At 51.0% G+C, this 22,883-nt stretch overlaps 1 protein-coding gene across 14 annotated transcripts in view; it reads left to right on the top strand.

Annotated features, from left to right (window-relative positions):
• Positions 1 to 22,883, top strand: part of DAAM2 (dishevelled associated activator of morphogenesis 2) — a 105,291-nt gene that overhangs the window by 28,410 nt on the left and 53,998 nt on the right. Inside the window, exon 1 of one of the 14 annotated variants that reach the window (XM_070586039.1) lies at positions 147 to 366. The exons of the other annotated variants lie outside the window; for them this stretch is intronic. The gene's annotated coding sequence lies outside the window, so the exon portion shown is untranslated. Of the gene's footprint in view, positions 1 to 146; positions 367 to 22,883 lie in introns of those variants that run through there. 14 annotated transcript variants of the gene reach the window in all.

The raw sequence follows: 22,883 nt of genomic DNA on the forward strand, positions 1-22,883 counted from the left end.
TCATCTTCGCTAGCTCCTTCCTGTCCAGCTTTTCCCCACGGGCTCTCCCAGCAGGCTGTCCCTTTAAGAAAGGCAGCCGCACATTGTGCTACTCCACTGGGGGCCCTGCCTCCCCTGCTGGGCTGCAGCTGGGACCCTCCTGGGCTGGATTTGAGTGCTGCACCCTCCGAGAAGGGAGTCTGCTTTGAATCAAGTGCACATCCTCCAGGAATCCAGGCCCCAGACAGGACTCTCTGTCCGCAGGCCCCCACGGCAGCCCTGGGCTCCCAGCCCCCCAGCCCTGGCTCTGTGACATACTAGGATCATTCTTCAGGACTGAGCTCAGGATCCCTAAAAAGAAAGCTGGAAAATAGCTGGATAAACTTGGTAAGTGAAAGAAACCCACGTTGCGTCCTCCTCCTTGGATCGTGGATTGCAGATGTGGGGTTGAGTTTGGTGATTCTTGCCTGATGGAATCTGATGGGCAGACTTGGAAAGGAGGAGACAGAGGTGGGGCTGGGATTCCCAGTGGGTAGCAAGTCTTGGACTTGGGGATGGCCCCCCGCCCCCTCCTCCCAGTGGTTGTCATCCTTGAGGCAGGGAGCTGAGGGTTGACATCTGGAAATATCTGGAGCCTGGCCCAAGGGGCAAAGAGGAGGGAGGGGCAGGTGTCAGATTTCTCTCTCATTCAGGGAAAACTAAGTGTGGCCAGTGAGGTCTGTTTATGAAGATGCTCGAGGCCAAATGACATTTGCAGCCTGAGGGTGAAGTGAGTGGCCCTCTGATTCTGTCTCAGTGGGTGACTGGGGCCAATTGCTCTTCCTCCTGGGTGAGGGGACAGACCAGGCCCTGGGTTTGTCCTTCAGGCCCCAGAGAGGTCTGCGTTGGCCCCTTGGACTGGGGCAGCTGCCCCTGAGCAGCAGCGGGCCGTGCTGTAGTGGGAGGAAGCAGTGCTGCCAAGGGCAGGGAAGAATGGAGGGCCTGTTGTTCCGAAGCCTGGGAATGCCGCCTTGGGGGAGGCCCACGCTGCTGGAGCTCAGTGCGAGAAGGGATAGGGGAGAGGTCTGTGCGGCAGGCAGAAGGGGGCTGAACTGCCACTCCACTCTCTTTCCAGTGGCATGGGCACAGGTGAGCTCCCTGGCCTTGAATGCCCAGGTGTGGTTTGCAGGGCTGGGGTCAGTGCCCAAGGAGTAGCCTCATGTGGAAGGAGGTGGGGTACAGTGGCAGCCTCAGCTGCTGCTCTTACCCAAGGCCGTGAGTTCTGGATCAGAGAAGCTCTCTACTAAATTCTGCTCTGACAGCTCTTTCCTGAGTGCCCACTTGTGCCAGGCTCTGGCTTGGTTTATGGAAACAAAAATGCCATGGTGGAATTGGGAGGGTGTGAAGATCTGGAGAGATATTTTGGATATGGGATTAAAGCCATCTTTGAAAAGCAGCAGGAATAGTTACCGTTTATTCTGTACCTTGGATGTGCCAATCACTGTGCCGAGGGCTAGCTGGGCACCATCTCATTTAATTCTCGCAGTCATTCTTGGAGTCACGAATAATTTTGGAGATTTTATGGATGAAGAAACTGAAGCTCAGAGAGGTAAAGGGCCTTGCCTGAGGACACAGAGCTGGTAAATTGTGGAACCAGGACTGGAACTTCATCATTCATTCAATCATTCATTCATGCATGCATTTAACAAAGTTGGGCTAATGGCCTGCTAGATGCCAGCCATTCTAGTGGGCACTGAGACAGGGCTGGGCATAAGACTAGAGAAGACCTCAGCCAACCTAACTCTGCAGCCTGGGTCCTCAACCCTGTGTAGTCTTTCAGACGGGCCCAGAGACCCTCGTGTCTGTGTGTGTTGAGAACTCTGCTGGAGAATGTTCTTTGTCTGAAGAAATGTTTCGTTTCATTTTCATTTTAATAATAATCTGGAAATCGAATGCATTCATTCTGAATCATGTGAAAGGCCATTATATAACTCATTACTGGCATGAGATTTCAGTCCCCGAGTTTATGTTTCTGTGCAAGTTGGCACCAAGTGGTTTCCTAACATGACAGTGTTTAACTTTTAATGCTTTGTTTCTTAAACTGGGTTCTACATTGTATGCTTGGAAGGCCCAAAGTACCAAAGATTAAGAAAGGCTACACGGATTCTACTGCAGGAAGGGAGTCGCAAGAGGAGATGGTTCCACATCCCCCTCTCCTCGGGGCAGGGTGACCTGGACTCAGCTGGGGCAAAGCAGCGTGGGGGTTCTGAGATTCCAGCTTCTGGGTCTCCAGGATCAGGGTGGACCCAGTCCAGAGACTCAGAGAGGAACGTGCAAGTCAGGAAAGGGGAAAGCCCCCAGATTAGGACCTGGGAGCCCCACTTCCTACACAGCATCTCTGACCCCCAACAAATGGACGCTCCTCTCTGGGCCTTTGCAGACGGGACGACTTGTAATGAGGCTGGGGAGAGGGGTGAGGGGCCTCCCAGGAGTACTGTGTGACTTTCTCTCAAAGAGGGGTGTTCTCTGGTCATTCCAGAACTTCTGATCTCTCCTGGGATCCAGCTATTAGGTGAGAAGGCCGTCTCGGGATCCCTGATGTAGGAAACTATGGAATGACTCAGGCCTTGCCACCCCGAGAGCTTGCAGGCACATCATGCTGGCCTGGAGCCTCTGCCCTTTGACACGGCTGGGTGACCAGCACCGTGCGTGGCTCAGGTATCCCCCTAGTGCAGGCAGTGGGAGACCAGAGACCTAGGACCCAGACCTCCTTGCCTTCCTCTTCCATTTCCTTCTCCTCCTCCTCCTGCTGGGATTTTGGGTCTTCCCAGGAAGCAGCTTGTGGTCATTCCTGCTTTCAAGTAATGCTCCAGTGTATCTTCACTTTCTGCTTACCATCCCTTCCCTGGATTCTGGGCAATCAGCCTGGTCTTCCTTTCTTCACACTCCTCTCTACTCTTTTTTTTTTTTTTTTGAGGAAGATTAGCCCTGAGCTAACTACTGCCAGTCCTCCTCTTTTTGCTGAGGAAGCCTGGCCCTGAGCTAACATCTGTGCCCATCTTCCTCTACTTTATATGTGGGACGCCTACCACAGCATGGCATGCCAAGCGGTGCCATGTCCGCACCTGGATCCGAACCTGTGAACCCAAGGCCGATGAGAAGCGGAACGTGCGCACTTAACTGCTGCACCACTGGCCAGCCCCTCCTCTCTACTCTTATCTATCGTCTGCATTAAGAGTCAGCAAATGTTTTCTGTAAAGGTCCTGAGAGTAAATATTTGGCTTTGTGGGTCACAGGGTCTCTGTTGCACTCCACTCAAGCACCAAAGGAACCCAAGACAATATGTAAATGAACGGGCGTGGCTTGTTCCAATGACGCCATATTTACAAAAACTGGCAGTGGGCCATATTTGGCAGTCCCTGACCCAGATGGATGGAGTTAGTCTCTGCTAAAGAGCATTTGCTAGTTCCCCATGGCCGGCTCGACTCCTTGACATGATGAGCCTGACCCCCTTCCGCATCTCAAGGTGCATCTTCTGCTCTAAATCCTTCTCATGCCCCATAAGTCCCTCTCCAGGCATACTGCCCTGCCTGCCCTTCCTTGAACGTGCTCTTCTCCATGCCTCCTAGCCTTTGCGGATGTGGTCCCCTCCGCCTGGAATGCTCCCTTCCCCACCCCCCACGTATCCTATCTATTCATAAGACTTTGCCTCCTTGTTCCGGTCCGGTCCGTTGCTTCTCTTTGTGTCCTGCCGTGGCCCTGCACCCCTCAACTCTCTCCAACACAGTGAGTTCTTCCTCTCTTCTGTGACCCCGTCACTTTGTACATGTCTTGGATGTGACCCTTCGTATGCTACACTTTAGTAATTTTCCCTAACTTTATCTCCTCAAGGACAGGAATCAGTAGGACTCGGCTATCCCTCCCGCCTGCCCCATTCCCAACTCTGTGCCTGCCAGGCAGTAGGCACTCAGGAAATAGTGCTGGCATAAACACCCATGACCTCTCCCTTTTCCCCCTAGAGTCCCTGCCACAGCAGGTGGCTCTTTGGGGTCTAGCTGAGCCATTTTGGGAAATCAAGATCTCATCGTGTGTTGGGCACTGAAGCGTCCTGTAGCTAAATCCATCGCTGGCCCTGTAACCTGAGCCTGCCCATTCTCTGGGCCCCCTGATCGGGTGTCCCTGTTTATTTTGACATCCCGTGCGGGGCATGAGGAGGGCATGAGAGATCCAGATTTCAAAGCAAGAATTTTCTCTAGCAGCCGTGGAAGGCCAGGCCCCTGCCAGCTCTCGGGCTCCCATGTTAGCATTTTCAGTTAATTAAGAAAACAAGCCCGAAATCCCTGACAGAGATGGTTCTGCAGGCTCAGGACAGAGGATTTGCGTCAGCATGCAGGAGCAGGCAGGGTGAGCTGGAAGAGGGGATGGTATGAGCCAGAGAGGACCCACCATCAGCAAGAGAAGGTACTGTGGATGTTGGATCATGGGGAGCCAGCTCCAGGCAGGCCCCAGAGTATGAATTTCTGCTCCTTCTTCTCCTTCCAGGGCGTTTTCTGAATGGGTGGAACGTGGAGCAAGTCCAGCTGGGTGAGAGTAGGATACAGGAGACTGGGATTTGCCAGTCTTCTGCTTCAGAACCAGGTCATTCCAACTGCCTGGATACTGGAGGACAGTGGTGGGAGGCGACCTGGGGATGGCTTCAGGTGGGGATGCGGGGCTGACCTGCCAAGGGGGAGCCCTGGTCAGGGACGCTGCTCACCCATGCACAACCTTGGTGGGAATTTTAAAATGATGTTATTCCTTAAGGGAAAAATAGATAACGATATTGCTATAGAAGCAGCCCAGCCCATCCTCTCCCCTCCCACACACTCTCTGTGCTGCCCGGGAGAAGATGCTGGGCCTCCGCTAGCATGACTCCCTGACATGAATGTCGTTTGGCATGGGGCCTCTGGGAGGTGTAGAAGCACAAGTGGGACCGGCCCTGCTGCACACAGGTGTCGGTGTTGAGTGTCTGGCCTGTGAGTTCTCTCCCAGGTATGCGTGCCCTGCCGCCAGGGTGGGTTCACGCGTCCCCTTGCAAGTGGGATTCTCTTGCAGTGGTCCTGGAGCCTCTTGGGCAGAATGTGGTAGGAGAGAGACCCAGTCCGGCTCTACCACTATTCAATGGCCCAGGGCTAATTTGGCCTTTGTGCATCTCCAGTTTCTCATGGGAAACGGGGATGAACCTCACTTTTTGTGTGTTACCTAAAGGGGCAGGCGTGTTGGTAAATATTGGATAAGGCGTATACCACGCCTGGCTCAATGAACCTGGTTTCCTTCCCCATTGGACATCTATCTTGATCCAGCTTCTGCCTGCTGGCTTGATATCTGGCTGCCTTAAAAGATATTGGGGAGAAATAAAAGAAAAGTGATTAGTGTCTGCTCAGCTGGAGGAGGAGAGGCCTGGGCCAGAAGTGGTTGTAGGGCCAGCTCTCAGTATCCGGTGTAACTAGTCCAAATAACTGACAGTTACTGGCAGATATTTTTGACTTTTGAGAGGCTTTGTCTTGTCCCCCTGGGAATCTCAGGGCTCCCTGCATTCTGTAAGTCATTGCTTCATCACTCACAGGACAAGGCCACATTCAGCAAGCATTTGGGGCCATTTTGGGAAAGCAAGTCTCTCAAAAGGTGGGCATCTCTCTGAGGTTCTACAGCTGGAGAGAAGCCATTTGGGATTTTTTGGGAGTCTCAAATCTTTCTTTTTCTTGTGCATTTCCGACAGAATCCTCAAGTTATGTAGCTGGAATGACCAATAGCTCTTATTTCCTGGAAAACACGTCCACAAGGCCACCTGATCCTTCTAAAATGTCCAGATCCTTGGACACCAGGCTGAATTTTTTGCTTTCTGCTTCTGCTGCTGGTTTCTCTCACTTCATCTTAGGACCATTTGCACCCCAAAATTAAGGAAAATATACATAAAAATCAGGTGTGGAGTATGAAAAAGCATACTAGTGGTAGACAAGGAATGATAACCGTATGCACAGTCACGGGTTTCTATAACTTCTACTTGGCACATCAGAACCTTTTGGACTGACTCTTGGGAGCACTTTCCCATTTTAAAAAAAGGATTTCTAAGCATTCTCCAGTATTCAAAGAGAAAATTTGAGATAAAAACCAGGAGAAATGGTGAATTTGTTCCTGGACTTGTAGGGAACATCATCCAAAGAGAGAGCCCTGGGCCCTGGCAGGACCCATAATCTTTAGGGAAATATTCACTAATGAATCTTGGCTAAGACTTTTGGAGGTTTGTGCGTGTGTGTGTGTGTATGTGTGTTACATTTTTGTAGGTTTTGTTTTTTCTATATACACTATCTTTAGTAGAAACCATTTAGAAACCAAGAGCCAAACCAGGGTTTGTACGCCACTGTTCTAGGGGGAAAGAAGAGTTGTGCACTGAGAATTTGAGGGTGTGGTTCTAGACATGGTCTGTCATGAGTTTGCCGTGGGTCCTGGGGCAAGTGGCCTTGCTTCTTGGTCCTCAGTTTTCTCCCCTGTAAAATGATCTTGATAACGACAGTCACCTCTGTTCTCAACAGCCTGTGCTTCCAAACAGCTGTGGCGGAGCCGCCCTGCAGGGCAGTCTGGGAGAGGGGTTGAGTTCATTCACGCGCAGGCAGGGGGAGTGACATTCCGAGAGAGGAGCCATCCGGGAGCAGAGGCAGCGGTTTGCGTCTGAGCTTGTGTGGTAGTGCTCAGTTGCTCCACAGAAAGCGTTGTTGCGCCCTGGCTCGCTGTGTGGGGGGTCCTTTGAGGCGTCCCTGTGCAGGGTGGGATGTGGGCGTTGGGCCTGGCCTGCTGTTTAGGGCCTCTGTCTCTGTTTGAAGTGTGCTTCCCCTTGACCTCCTTGGTCTGAGGATGGATTCTCTGAATGGACCAAAGGGGAATTTGGAAAATCCCAAACCCAGTTTCGGGATCCGAGGAGGGTGCTTCCCTTCATGATCAAGCCCTAGACTGCTTCTCGGGTCTGACCTCCTGCACTGGCCAAGCCCAGCCTCTCACAGTCTGTCTTAACCCTTGCCCTTCCCTCTGCCTGAAGAGTGGTACCTGGTGAATACCCAGCCATCCTTCGAGACTCAGTTCAAACACCACCACTCCTGGAAGGTTTCTCCAACTCCTCCATCCCCCAGTTTCAGGGAGGTGAGCTTCTCCCTCATCTCTGTCCCCGAAACCTACCCTTGATGTTGCCCTTAGCACAGTGTGTGAAAACCGCTATTCTGCCTGGCTCTCACTAGACTGTGAACTTCCACAACACAAGACTTCTGAGGCTCCCTTGTGCATTCCTAGTCCCAGTGCCAGGTTTAGCATATGGTAGGTCCTTATTAAATATTGGCTGAATAAAACGCGAGGCAAACCCGTGCTCTTTGCAGTTTTCCCCTGGGAAGGAAGCAAGAGTGGCTGGTGTTTGGGGCCAGCTTCATGGTGGCGTCCGAACAGAGAGCTCTGATCGGTGCATCCTCCGTGTATACCTTCCATGGCAGAGCCCAGGGAGTGGTGTGCGGACGGACCCCAGTGACCCCAGACTGGTTGTTGGCGGCAGCACTGTGCTGTGTTCTGTAGAGAGCGAGGTACGGACTTTGGCGCCAACTGCCTGCTCTCTCTGGCCTTTGTCCACAGTGGTATGTGATTCTCGCAGCTGTACCCAGGGCTTACGGCAGGAGTGTGACTGTGTGGGGATGCTGGTGGCACTTTGAGAGATGGACAGAACCCCACTGTTTGTGTCTGTGAAGGACGCTCCTGTTGGAGGCTGAGGAGATACCTTATTTGGCACCAGTTAGAGAGTTTCAGCATGTGACGCTTTCTGCGCCTAACCAAGAGGAAATAGGGCAATAGAAATGTTCATGAATGCCAGTGGGGTAAGAGGGGAGCAAGGGCTCCCCAGGGTCAGTAATGATCCCACCTTTAGAGGGAGTTTATTTATTCACCTGTGTATTCAGGCACCTTTGGCTGAGTGCCTCCTCTCTGTGTGACTGTCACTGGTCTAGGCACTGAGGACACAGACTGACCATGTCCCTGCCCTCAGCGGGCTTACTTACCAGTGAGAGTCCCTGAAGACTGAGAGGATGGGAGCTGGGCCAGCATCCCCCTAGAGCGATCCTGAGCGCGCCTCTTGGTAAGGGGTGGCATTCCCCCATTCGCGAGCTCTCGTGTTCTCCCCCAGGCCGTGCCTACAGAAGCATCCTGTCTCAGCCTTCCTGGATTCCTGGCTCCCCCTCTTCCCCCGGGCTGTTAGAAACCCTTCACCTATCCTCCCATCTTACCCTGTGCAGCTCTACCCTGCATGGCTGCCCCTCCCCGACCTGGTCGCCAGTAGTATCTGTTGCCTGTCAGAGAGTGTTTTTGATGACCAGGTCTGTCTGATTCCCTGCCACATCCCTACTGTGTGCAGTGCCCGGCACAGAGTGGGGGTTCCATATATGACTGTGGAATGAATGAAGCCATGGGATAAATGCTGGGTTTCATTTACTCAGCTTCACCATCCACGCTGAGCTTGTGTGTCTGTCTGTTTTCATCTCCTTCTGGGTCACCAGTCATGGAGAGGGATGGACCCTTGGGTAAATTGCTGGAAAGCTGGAGAATTGGGAGAAATGGGAGAAGAACTTGGCTGGAGTCAGCTCTTCAGTGTGTTCTCTCTGACTTGGCCACATGAGGCTCATTTGCCTTTGAACACACTCCCTCCCCCAGGCTGGGGAGGCGGGTGGGCCTCAGGGCTGTTAAGGCTGAGCTCTGAATCCAGACCCTCCTGGTGCTGAGGCCTGTGTCCTCCTCCTCGTGGGTGGGGACAGGACGATGCTGAGGGACAGACCTGCCCCCACAGCCCTCCGGCTCAGTCAGCTCAGCTGGCCACCAGGAGAGCAGGCCGCCTGGGAATGGCTGGGAAGCAAGTCCAGGCCTTGGGCCCACCTCCCCCAAGGCCAGGATGTGGCGTGGGACCCAGGCGGGCGGAGGTTCCCACCGCTCAGCTTCTGCACTCGCTCCCAAATGCTTTAGGCCCAGGCAGCAGCGTCTCTCAGCAGGCGGGGGTGGGGAGAGACTCCAGCTGCCGGGGTCAAGGCTCTGCATCAGGACCAGGGCACCTCTGCAGGCACCCACCTCTGACATTTATCCTTCACCTGGACAGCTGCCAGTGGCCCTGAAGTCCAGCCTTACCGTGCCTGGGGAAGGAGATTCCGGGATTAACCATTGCAGGGCCTGCGGAGTCAGGCCGAGACTGGTCCTCCCAGATCAGCCGGCATCCATTCACCGTGTATGAAGGGCTGGAGTGGGCACATTCACCAATGTTATCTCACTTAATCCTCACATTAATTTGAAGCTATAGGCACAACCCCATTTTCCAGATGAGTAAACTGAGGCATGTGGAGTTACATCATCTGCCTGAGGTTGTACAGTTAGTAAGTAAAGTTTCCTAGATTTGTTCTTTATTACAAGGGCCTGCTATGTACTAGACAGTAATTCTAGGCACTGTGGATATAGCAATGAATGATCGACAGACTGTCTCAGGGAGAGAGATAATAAATAAGTAAAGTATAGAGCATCTCAAATGGTGAGAAGTCTATGTGGAAAATGGGGAGGGAGAAGGGAGGTGGCCAGTGCTGGGAGACGGGCTAGTTTAAATAGTCGTGGGAAACCTCGTTGAGAAGTGTGGAGTTATTGATGCACAGTGCTATTAGGGGCCAGGCACGACACGCATCACTGTATAGGAGCCCACTCATTTATTGCCCACATTACCTTATGGGGCAGACTACTGTTATTCTCATTTTCAAATAAGGAAACTGAGGCACAGGGAGGGAGAGTAACTTGCCAGAGATGACACAGCAGATGAAAAAAGTGGCTCTGGGATCTGCGCTCAGGCGTCTGACTCTGGAGTTCTGGCCCTTAACCACTGTGCCACACTGCCAAGCCACAAAGACAGCAGTGTGTGTGTGCAGGGGTGGTGAGGAGCCCTCGGGACCCTACAGAGCAGGCCAGGCAGGTGCTGAGGGGCAGGTGGCCTGGCGCTCCCTCTCTGCAGCCCCCTCGGTGAGGAAAGGGCAGAGGAATCGACAGACTAGTTCGAGTGAAACCTGGGTGGAAGGGAGGGCTTGACTAGGTTTGCGGAGAATAAGAACGGGAGAGGGTAGAGACTCCAGTGAGGGGGTGACTCCCAAAGGCTGCGTCTCCCCTGACCCCCCCAGCCTCCCTCAGCCCCCCACGACTCAGATCTGAAGCAAGGAGCACTCTCTCTTGCTCTTGTCCTCATCCCTCCCTTCTTGTCAATCTGAGAATAACCTGTTTAGCGATGATGATGATGATGATGATAGCTGCTAATATTTATTGAAGACAACTGAAATGGGTAGTGAAAATGTATACATTACAACTCACAAGTGCAGGAAAAAGTAATTATTTCCTAAAATTGATGACTTGCAATAAAAATCTTAGCTTGATAGACGAGGGTTCTTTAGTCTCTTCTGATGTGAGACCCGGCTCACAGTGGATCACGGTCCAGTGAAGTCAGAATTGGGGGTTGGGGGTGGCTCCTCTGGGCCTCTTCCCCAGATGGTCTGGTGGCAAGGAAGCTCCTGTATTCTCAAGGCTGCTGGGAGGGCCTTGGGGCCACAGGGTTCCTGCTGATCTCCCCTGACTTGTTCTGTGTTCTCTCTGCTTCTTGGGTCCCTGTGCTGAAATCCACAGAAGGGGCCAGGTCTGGTCCTGTCCCTGAAGCTTTTGAAGGGGGACCTGGCACATACTGCTGAAGCTTGTGGCTTCCTCAGGCCCCGTGGCTCTCCCAAGACCTACGTGCACCTGCACGGCCTGAGGGTCCAGCTGTTGCCTGGGTGAAAGGGCTCTAGATGGGTGGGCCCCAGGGCAGCCCCCAGTCCTTGCGCACCTGCCCCTGGCAGAGCCCTGTTGCTCTGAAGGCAGAGCTTCTCCAACGGGCTTGGCATTTCCCCAGGTGCACATCCCTGTTCTGGGACTTTCCAAGTCATTGGGTCATTCTAATGATGTCTCTCCCCGACCCCAAGTGGAGAAGGGTGTGAAACGCTGGCCATTTATTTCCTTTCCCTCCTAGTCCTAGAAAGCTGTTTTATTCCCTCTTCCTGTCTGGAGAAAACAACATTTCCTCTTAGCAACCGTGCCCCACTCTATGGACCTTTTCTGTTCTGGAGCCTATAGGTCTTCTTTGCCCTGGGGGAAATAAGGTCATAGCTTAGCTCTGATATTAGAAGGGTACAAGGGAAAGAAAAGGAGAAAAAGTTAAATACCTGGATTTCCCAGCAGCAAAATATATTCAGAAATATTTTAAATATTTTTCTTATAAAATACTCTGTATCATATGTCATATTATTCCTGAATTGTCACTCACTCCTCATGGCTACATTATGAGGTGTGTCCTGTCATGTTCTCTTTTGACGGATGAAGAAGGGAAGACTTCAAGAAGTCAGCTTTCCCAAAGTCTGACAGCTCGTTAGTGGCAGAGCCAAGTTTAGAAGCTAAAATTCTAGATTCTCGGCTCCATCCTATTCCCCAGGCCTTTGCTGCTTGGCAGAAAGGAGTCTTGGAGCCAAGGTTCTTTAGCTGGCACTCAGTGACGTAAAATGTAGCCCCTAGAATAATGTACAAAATCCCCAGAGAAAGGGGGATTGGCTTCCCCCGGGGGTAAAATCCGGGCGTTCCGCTCCTGTCACAGGAAGTCTCTTTCCATGTTAGTGAAGGCGTGGATTTTCACGTTCTCTCCCATTCGTATGTGTGTGAAAACTTCCATCTTTCTGTTCTCCTTCAGTCTTGACACGAACAATGATTTTCCCTACCTGTTTGGATGACAGTGCTTGACAAAAGCGTGCTGTGACACCCTCCTCCCCACGCTGCTTCCCTGGTTAAAGAGGCCTTTGACTCGCAGCTGGGGCTCCTTCTTCGCAGAGCCTGGTACAGCCCTGACTCTCAGCCCTTGAGTTGGCCAAAGTCCTGCCCTATTCTGTCTGCCAGTAGCTGTCTTCCAGCTAGGAAGGTCTGGGGTGCGACATTTGAAAACTCAGCTGTGGCCTTCGGTTGCCCTGGAGTTGAAAGGCACGGGCGGATATCTGGGCCCCACCTAAAAATAGCCAGGGAAAGAACCTCTTGCTTTATGTATTTAGCTTATATTACATAATTAGTTATTGGTGTTCTAACATTAACTCTAAATAAAAGGAGGGGAAAAAATCCACCCACCATCACACCATGTGCACATGGATTCATTTTTCCAAAAGCCCCAGAGCCCTGGGCCTTCTGAGATGGAGGGGCAAGGAGGGGAAGGGAGTGAAGTCAGTGAGAAGTGGTGAAGATGACCTGAAATGGCAGGAGCCAAGTTGATATGCAGGCTCAATTTCAGACTTACTGCTTCGCTTCATTGCCTCCTCCAGGAAGCCTCTCTGGGTGTCCCCCGGTCAAGAACCAGGCTGTATTAGATGCCTTTCTCCCCTCACATCACAATGCCTCATATTGTATTACGACTGTCTGTTTATGTGCACGGCTCTCCCACTAGACTGTGACCTCTAGGTGCTCAGGAATATATCTCATTCATCTCTGTATCTCCAGTGTCTGGTACTTCCAAACATGTCAATAAATCTTGGTTGAGATGGTCATTAAGATGCCATATATAGAGGTCAAGGCAGAAGATGATATGCTTAGACAAATTTCTAAAGTCTACAGGATGGAAAGCAACGTGGAACCATGAAGTGTGTTATCCGTGTCTGATACGGGTGTGTTTTCTTTGGTGTGTTTTTTGTGTGCAGGAGAGAGAGGAGGAGGGTTAGGCACAACCAACCTGTGGCTGGGAGGTCTCTTCTCATGTTAGAAAAGAGGTCTGAAGCACATGAGCATGAACTTGAAGAGCGTGACAGGGCAGCCCCATTTTCTCCTTTGGACTGCGTGAGCTCCAAATCTAGTGTTCCCTTCCTTAGCCTGCAGGGGTGTGGGGACTGTGTCTTTGTCGTACTGGAATTGCTGCTGCCTGGCACGGTGCCTGGTCACAGAGTAGATGCTCAGTGGACGTTTGTGGAATGAATGGCTGGATGGATAAAGGCACATACGGAGGAAGAGACTCTGCAATCAAGTGACGTTCATCGGGGAGGACCTCAGGGAGATGAGCGTTGAGTCCGCCTATGAGGAAGGAAGGGGCGTGGGCTGCAGAGACGGCAGAGAACACTTCGTGGCTGGGTGAGGGAGGCAGGTTGTTGGTGCCCTAACCTGTTGGTGTGGGTATGTCTAACCAGATGCTGACTCAGAATGGCCATTTCTTGGGGAGAGTTAGGCTGGGGGCTTTGGGAAGTCATATAAGACCCAGGCCTAGAGAGCGTATTCCCCCTTTTATTTTGCTTCTTTTCCTCTGGTGCTTAGAATTGGACGCATTGCTGAGATTCCTTGAGTCCCTAGGGCAGGGGTGGGGGTGCAGTGGGGGGGGGGCGTTCTAACAAATGAGTCTGGACAGAGGCATGTGGAGTGTGGCCCAGAGAGATGGGAGGCGGGGAGTAAATTGTGAGCTTGGAGAGAAGGAAGTTCTATTTTGGGTGACTGAATCCCAGCCCCTCTCCCATCCAGATCTCAGCAGATCCCTGCCCTCTGCACACGAATCGCTTGTCCCCACTTCTGTGCCCTGGCTTCTGCCCCGTTTCCGCCTCCCCTCCCTGCATCCTTTAAGTCTTGGCTCATTTTCTCCATGGTCTTGCCTGCATCCAAACCTTCTCTCGCTCTTTTCAGAGATGCCATCCCTAAATAACAATAACACCTACACATAGTAATCACATCTCCCATTTTTCCCCATTCCTACTATGGGCCAGGCACATACTGGGTGTTTCACGTGACCTCATTCAACTCACACATGAAGTCATTATTCCTGAGATCTCTATTTGACAAATGGAGAAACTGAGCCTTAGAGAGGGTGAGTGAACCAGGCAGTGGCAGAGCCATGACTGGAACCCAGACGTGCCTAAGTCAAAAGCCCGTGCTCTTCTCACAGCCACACAGCTCTGTCTCTGAATCAGAAACTCTGGAGGTGGACCCAGGGAGCTGCATTTTAACAAGCCTTCCAGGAGATTCTAGAACTGCTGGTTTAGCTGATTTGACTCCAACCCAACTGAAAAAAACCTCCACGCCCCCCCCCCCCCCCCGAGATTTGTAGTAAGCTGATCCATTCACTGCCATTCCTCATCCTTGCCATTCTGTTTCCTAGCTTTGGGCACAGGGCAGGATGCTCAAGGTTGCTGAGCTCTCCTTTCCCTGGTTGTGAAATAGGCACAACCACAACCCTTAGCGAGGAACGTCCTGGCTTCTCACTTCCAGGAGAGGATCTCCCAAGAGTGGTTACTCAATGCTGATGGCATTTTGGCATCACTTGGGGAACTTTTGTACATAATCAATACCCAGCTCCCTCCCCAGACCAGGTCAGCATCTCTGAAGGGGTGGGACCAGGGCATGACAGGCTCTAATATGCACCGGGGTGGAGAACCCTGGCTGCCTACTCTCATGACTCTTCCTCCCCATTATTTCCTCAAGGGAAGAGGCGAGGCATCTCTAACCAATGACTCTGGGAGAAGTTGTGAACTGGGTCTGCCTACACTCCCTCCCCTCTCTGGGATCTGCCACCTACAGGGTAGATGCATCTGGCCAGCTCTGGGTAGTAAGATCAGGAGCCTGATCCTATGGGGAGGTCCACGGTCACCCTCCTATGTCAACAACTGGACATGTGAGCTGGCCTCACTCATAAGTACGATATCGGGATGTCCATTTGACCAGAGATATAAAGCCACATACTCCCACAGCTTTATCCGGAACATGGCTGATACTGTGACCTCCATCTGTCTGTTTCTTGTATCTGTTTCTCAACTGGTCCTGAACTCGAGCAAGAAGAGGGAAGTTTCATGTCTGGATGCCACAAAACCCCAGCACTTGACGAGTTAGCGTTGGATTTAATGAGACAGCATAAATAAGCCAGCTAGTTAGTTAATGATCAGTAAACATTTGTTGCATCCGAATCAAAACCAAGCCCCCTCTGATCACCTCCACACCTCCCTGGGGACTGACCTTCCAGCCTCAAACCACCTCCACCACCAAGCTCCTGCCTGACAGTTAACTCCTTAATCCCCACTTCACTCAAGTCAGTAAATGTCTGTGGTTCTTGGTCGGGATTTTTAAAGGATCTGTCTGTAGCTGAGAGAAGAGGAAAGTTTTAGAATTGGCTCCACCTTTTTTTAACCCGTTCTCAGGTGATGCTGATGCTGCTGGTGGAGGAACAAATTTTGAGATCCTTTGAGCTAAATGAAAACAAAAGGCAGGTGAGCTCTGGCCTTAGGGCATGCTGGGGGAGTGGCTGATAGCAAGAGGCATTTCTTGACCAGTGTTTTGCAAGCTTGGCTGCAAATTAGAATCACCTGGAGCGATTTATAGACGCCAGAGTGCAGTAGGGTGAACTGTTCCGGTTTTCCCAGGACTGAGAGGTTCCCTGGGATGTGGGACTTTCAGTACTCAAACTAGGTCAGTCCTGAGCAAACCAGGATGAGATGCGCACCCTAGCAGCTCCCCCACACCCACCCAGAGATTCTCTTTTAATTAGCTCTGGTTGGGGTCCAGTCATCGCTATTTTGAAAAATGCCAAGTGATTTTACTCTGCAGCCATGCGTTAGAACCTGGGGGATTTGATCACAACTCGGGAAAGAAGGGGCGCATTGTGACAAAGATTGGCTCAGATGCTGGTGAAAGAGGAGGGAAGAGTCCCGAGGGTGAATTAAACTACCTGCATCCCAGTCGCTTGGGGAACTGGTTAAAAGGTAGATTCCTGGGTCCTTACCCGAGATCTGCTAACCCAGAAACTCTGAGAGCAGGGCCCTGGAATCTGCGCCGTCGATGAGCCCCTTAGGGTGCACTGTCATTGGTGATCTGCTCAAAGTGGGAAAACCAAGAGCCAAAGTGAGGGAAGAGGGCTGGGAACCCAGGATATGGTCCGGGCAGGTAGCTCGCTGAGGGGTTTTGGCCTGAGGCCAAGAGGAGAAATGAGAGAGGGGCAGATGGAGCCCAGAAGACAAGGGTCAGCCAAATCGGTGAGAAAGGATGGTGCCTTGAAGAAACAGTTCCAAGCTTAGAGCAGGTACCAGCTCACTGAGTGAGCGTGAGGTGAGGTCAACGCTGCCAGCCTGACCTGCACGACTCGCGTCCAGCCCCCTGACTCTGTGCACACACAGTCATGCCCTGCGTGTCTGAGGGGGGCCTGAGCATCCAGATAGGAGAGCAAAGGGCTCGTACTGGAAGCATTTCTGAGCAGAGTCGACTGGGCGTGGAGACTGCTGGGATAACTTACACAGGAGAGGACAGCCTGCGTGCGTGTGCTGGAGCCCTGGGACAGGCTGTCAAATTTCACATGAGGAGCATGAGGAAGGGGCCTCTGAGGGGTGACAGGATGGAAAGAGGTGATGCCTAGCAGTGCAGTTTCCGGACTGAGGTGGGTCTTGGGCCTCAATGTCTGGGCACCAAGGAGGCAGATGAGGGGGAGAAAATGAGTTGCCCCGCTGGGTAGATGAAACCCCTTCAGTGGAGAGACTCAGGTGGACTTGCAGGATGCGAAGGTCAAAGAAAGGTGATTTAGAATGAGGGAAGTCCCTGCAAGGGCTGCTCCCAGGGCTTGGAACTGTCGGGAGGGACCACGCGGGTTCTGAGAGGAGACCCAGTTCCTGCAGCCTGAAGTTCTGGAAGCAGGGTCTCATTTCCCTCGGAGGAAATGTCCCAACCCTCAAAGCACAGAGAGGAAAAATGTCTCTTAGGCTTTTTGCTTGGAAGATGCCTTTTGTTTGTGGGGAGGAGGGGCAAGAGTAGAAACAAACCGAAATGAAAAGGCCCTGCCTTTTATCTGGGAACGCCAAGATCTGGTTTAAGAGAGCAGGTTTAAAAAGGACCATGCCTTCGCCTCTTGCTAGGGTCTCTTGAGACCCTTCCTTAAGGGTGTCTGGCCAAGGTCTGGATGCCTTGACCTCTAGTGGACTCTGAAGAAGAGAAAAGGTTGAAGGACCTGAGTTCCCTGGGTTTGCATGAAGATTTATCTCTGAGGAGTTAATGACTCTCCCCTCTCTTTCTACCTGCACCCATCACCCTCGGAGCTCTTCATTCAGCGGAGGACTGCCGCCTACAGGGCAGGGTGTTGGAGCTGTTCCCATGGGGCTCGGAGTCTAGATGGTGGAAGAGCTCACTGGTATACAAAATATAAATTAAACAAGAAATCAAATAACACGAAGTGCCACGAAGTAATATATAATGAAGTGTCCATAAACAGAGCAGACAAAAGTGCTCTGGGTTTATCTGGAAGAATTCAGGCAGGTGGGCGTGGTCAGGAAGGCAGCTTGGAGAGGGTCTGATCTGCACAGAGGGTGGAGAGGAGGAGGACGCAGCGGCGGGCATGGGGATAGAGTGCGGGATACCGTTGGTGAACCCAAATGTGGAATGAGCAAAGCATTCTGAGCATTCTTTACTGTATTGCAAAGCTGACACGTTCTCCTGCCTTTAATATTTATCCAATTGCAGAAGGACGTACAGTCTTTGTGTATGAGTAATGTAATATCATCACAGTGATGATATGTCTTGTAGCTGAGAGGGTCAAGAATTCAGGAAATACTGCAATTTATTTAATCCATCCGCTCTTACCGAGTTCCTGCTGCGTGTGCAGAAAGAGCCCCGTGGGGCCTTGGAGATAAAATCCGAAGTGTCCATGCCCTCGAGGAATTACAGTCCCTTGAGCAATGGCGTGTTTAGGGAGGCGAGAGTAGGACCACGTGGTGGGAAACCAGGGAGCCTGGAGTGGAGGGGTGAGGTGAGATAAGGAGGAGAGACCAGGATGGGGGGCAGCCCAGCAGTTACTGAGTTGCCTATCAAGGCCATTCAGGCAGGAAGCCACCCCAGATTGAAGTAACTTGTCTCTGTTCCATCCTGCCCATTCAGGGACTGTGGGTAACATTTTTGGAAACACCCAGGGAGAGGCTGGCTGGGCCGTTCTTCCTGGGAAAGACGGCCTGTGCTGGCTGCCGTAGAAGATGGGCAGGACCAGCTGCATGGTGTGTGGGGCCCAGTGCAAAATGGAAATGCAGGGCTCCTTGTTCAAAAGTCATAAAGCTTTCAGAATGGCGACAGCAGAGCCTTAAACCAAGCAGGGGTCTCTTCTGAGCGTGCCTAGCTCGCATGCCCAAGGGGCTGGCTCAGAAAATGGGACAGCCTGGACCTTTCTGTGACTCATTGTGTGCGGTAAGATGATGGGACTGAGTTGCCGTCTCTGGCTGGGGGACAGGCTTTCTCCATACTAGTGCTGAGTTCTTCCCTGAGAGTTGGGATGGGGTGATGGGGAAGGGATGGGGCACCACAGGAGGCTGCCATGGCTGTAGGGGTGCTGACTGTTTACTATGGTGCTGCCATCTCTATGCAGTGGGAAGTTTAGGTCTGAGCTTTGGAATCAGTCATTCTGAAGTTCATATGTTTTGTTAACTTGACCACCTTGGGCAAGTTACTCTCCTTCTCTAAGTCTTAATTTCCCTACATGTAAAAATGCAGGTCATAATACCATCTTCTGAGGATGTTGGGATAAGTGAAATTACAAATGTGAAGATTTGAGCCCAGCCTAGCTCTTAGTAAATGTTAATATTCTTCTTTCTAGAAACATATTGAATATCTATCTTGTAAAGTGTGGAGCATGGAATAGTTTGGGGATATGTTATTGTCAGCATTTTGTTTTTCTCCATCTCAGGCTTGTTGGGGAAGCAGCTAAAATACACCACCACAATTTCAAATAGCAGAGGCAGCAGGAGTGTGTGCCCGTTATAATATACACCTGAGGGAAGCCCAGTTACACCTGCTGGACACACACACACAGGCACACATGCCCATGAACACACACACCCCAGAGCTGAATCAAAATTGGGTTGGAATGAGGTGGTGTGTTCCAGGAAAGAGCCCTAGGTGGTATCATTTCTTGGTTTTGAACCTCAGCGTCCTCATCAGTCGAAAATCCTGACCTCACTAGGTCATTCTGAGATTCAATGAGATGACGATGTGAGTACTCAGTCTCTGGTCCATGGCAGGTGCAAGCATCTTTGGAAAAGGTCTCTGCTCCCAGGCCACAGTGTGGTTCATGGACAACTGAAGACAAGACATTACATTCCCCACAGTAACCTTTCCTAAATATTGGGCTTGGGCAGCTCCTTATAAACTAAGGGTGGGCTCATTTGAAATTGGCATAGGGGCTGGTTTTCAGTGATATTACTGTTTCTTCTGCTCATATACTTTGGGTAGCTAGCTGGGTCTTCTTTTTACTGAGACTTGAAAGTCAGTAGAATCCTGTGTATTTATTTCCTGGAGATGAACACATACATACACACACCATCTGTATACACACCACCTGCACATACATACGATGCCACATACACACATAAAAACACACACTGCACACAACACGCTATAAACATACACATACACACCACCCCACACATACTCCCCTGCACCAAACCCTCTCACAGGCTAACATATGTTAATTCCTTCCCTCCCCCTCTGTCTTCTTTGGTCGTTTCTGAGCATCTCCTACACTTGCTTGTCCAGTGTACAAGTGTCAGGTGCCTCCCCCACCCCACGCCACTCAATCACATCCCTCTTGATGCCTTGTCCTGAAAACTCCACGTCATGGCCACCATTCTCAATCCCCTTTGCCATCTCGTCTGCCTCTAACAAATTCCAGGACTGTAACCCATGCTGTGAGAGCCCTATTTTTACCCACCCAGAGGCCCTGGGCTGCTGTCAATTCAGTCCTACTCCCAGAGACCCGCATGGGACCAGGTTTTTGCTTCACTGGTTCTCACCCGCTCCTCACTTGGCTCCTGGGGACCCTCAGCTTCTCTCATGCTTTTGTGGGCTGAGCCCCGAACCTTAGCCACCACTCTGAGGAGCCTGGGGCTGGGAGAGGGGAGGAAACTCAGCCTGAGGGCCTGTGATGTGCCTGGTACTGTGCTGGCTGCTTAGGACTGCTCTTCATTGGGTGTTCACAGTAGGCCTGGGAGGTGGGCTTTGTCATGCCTGTGCCCATGAGGAAAATAAGGCTCCCAGATACTAAGTCACTTAGCCACAGGTTTAATATGACGGCGTATGCTCTCTACAGTGTCCCATTCCACTTCCTGGAAGATGAGACCAGACCAGCTGAGGCTTGGGCCTGGGGCCTGCCCGTTCCCCATCCCCCTACCTCTGGACTTTGGGGTCTTCCCTAGAATCCGTCTCGTGGTTTATACTATTAGTAATGTTCTAGAGGGTGGCCAGAGCCCTTGGTGGTTTCATCTTGTGAGGCTATGAAGAGACCTGTTTTGTTTGTTTTTAACACCTTTATTGAGGTATAATTGACATACAGTAAACTTTACATAATTAAAGTACATAATTTGATACAGTTTAACATCTGTATGCACCTCTGAAACCATCACCACAATCAAGATCACGAATATGCCCGTCATCCCCCAAAGTCCCCTTGTGCCTTTCATAATCCACCCCCTCCCTGCCCACCCTGTGCCCCTCCCTAGGCAACTGCCCACCTGGTTTCAGTCACTATTGATTAGTTTGCATTTTCTCAAATTTTGGATCAGTGGAATCATACAATATGTATGTACCCTTTTTCCCTCTGGTTTCTTTCACTTTGCATAATTATTTTGAGCTCCAGCCACGTGTGGCATGTATCAATAGTTCTTTCCTTTTTATCACTGAGTAGTATTCTATCCTGTGGATACACTCTACAAGTTGTTTATTGATTCACCTGTTGATGGGCATTGGGTTGCTTCCAGTTTGGAGCTCTTACAAATAAAGTTGCTATGGACATTCGTGGATAAGACTTTGGACATATGCTTTCACTTCTCTTGGGTAAATACCTAGGAGTGGAACCACTGGATCATACAGAGGTGTATGTTTAACCTTTTTTTTTTGAGGAAGATTAGCCCTGAGCTAATATCCATTGCCCATCCTCCCCTTTTTGCTAAGGAAGCCTGGCCCTGAGCTAACATCTGTGCCCATCTTCCTCCACTTTATATGTGGGATGCCTGCCATAGTGTGGCTTGACAAGTGATGCCTATGTCCATGCCCAGCATCTGAACTAGGGAACCCCGGGCTGCCGAAGCAGAAGGTGTGAACTTAACTGCTATGCCACCGGGTGGGCCCCGTGTTTAACTTTTTAAGAAATAGCCACACTGTTTTCCGTAATGGCTGCACCATTTCACACTCCCGCCAGCAGTGAGGAGAGCTCCAGTTCTTCCACGTCCTCACCGGCCAGTAGCATGTAGATCTGACTTCAAGGCTTGCTTTGTATGGAGTTTGTGAGCCTCACCAAATGGCCAAACCTAAAAAGTGAAGCAAGAGGCTTTCAGTTTGGACCAGAAACCCTGAGGGATGCTGAACTGAGGCATGCAGAGTCCGGTGCTCCTAGAAACATTATTCTAAGAGCTGCTTGCAGGATGCTGGAGAAGGGGAGAAATGAGAGGTCAGTACTGGTCTCAGCACGAGATCCTCTGGGGCTGGCCTAGGTCTGGAGCTTTGGAAATGAGACAAATGTACCCAAGGCATTTTGGAAAAAAGGTGGCAAAAATCATTAACAGGATGGGCCCTTGGGGATCAAAGCAAAGGAGCAGGGGACGGGGACCCCCGAGTTGGGAGACTGTTGCTCTCTGAGGGCAGGAGCTATGTCTGTTTAGTTTGTCCCTGTATGGCAGCACCAGGAGCAGCGCCAGGCATGGAGAGAGTGCTAGAACCACGCTGGCTGAATGAATGAGCAAATGAATGGATGAGGAACTAATGGGAGCTCAGGGGATATGATTCCATTCAACCGGCATCATTCAGCACCTCGTGTATTCTGTGGCACAGAGCCTAGTGTCAGGGGTGGAAGAAACTCTGGTGAGCATGTGGTTTGACCTGCTCATTTACAGACAAGGCTAGAAGAAATTAAGCTCTCTTGTCCAAAGTCATTCCTCTCTCGTCCAGGTAGCCTGCTAGGGCAGAGATGGGGCTCTATCCTACGTCTCCCCATTTTTAGGCTAGGGTTTATCTTCTTCTTTTAAAAATAACATTATCTTTTCTGATGAAATAATAAATGCTTATAGTAGGAAATTTGGAAAAATCCAGAAAAAAAACCCTAAACTCCAGTAACCCGCAGATAATTACTTCAGGCTGTCGTATGTGTGTGTGAGCAGATATGTGTCTGTCTGTCTGTCTGTCTAATCCCTATTAAGCAATCCATATGTTTTAGTATTTTGGGTGTTTTCAGCATTTTATATTTACAGCATTTACTGGGATAGACATCTGGCCCTGAATCTTTGATAGCATCTCTGATTATCTCCCAGCGTTCATCCCACTATGGCATGCCCCGTCTAAACCTTGTGTATGAGCAGAGTATTCAGGGTAGAATGGAACCCCCGTTGGTAGGGAGTTCCACAAATATTCCTCAGACTCAAATATCATACTTCCCCAATCATGACCAGATCTACGCTTTCTTATGTTTATTTGCTTAATTATCCTCCTTCCCCACCGAACTGAACTCTTGTTTACCACTGCATTTTTCCAGCTCTCAGCACAGTACTTAGGTGCTCAACAAATATTTGTTAGAATAAATGAGTGAATGGGTGGAATTATATGAACAAGAGTGAGAGGTCACCCTGGGTCTGCGTTTTCAATCACATTTGCCTCCCAGGAGTCAGCTCAGCTCCCTTCCCTCCGCCCCCAGCCTCTGCCCCCCCATTCTCCGCCCTGGAGAGATGGAATGTGCCTGCTGTCCAGGATTTATGTCCATCCAGGCCCTGAGGCACATGCAGGGCCTTTTCTGGTGTGAATGCAGGACACTGAGAGGACCTAGCAGGACTGTAGGGAGGGCCCATGTCTGGGGAAGACTCTGC

The sequence above is a fragment of the Equus przewalskii genome, chromosome 19 (assembly GCF_037783145.1).
Source record: "Equus przewalskii isolate Varuska chromosome 19, EquPr2, whole genome shotgun sequence".
Lineage (NCBI taxonomy): Eukaryota > Metazoa > Chordata > Mammalia > Perissodactyla > Equidae > Equus > Equus przewalskii.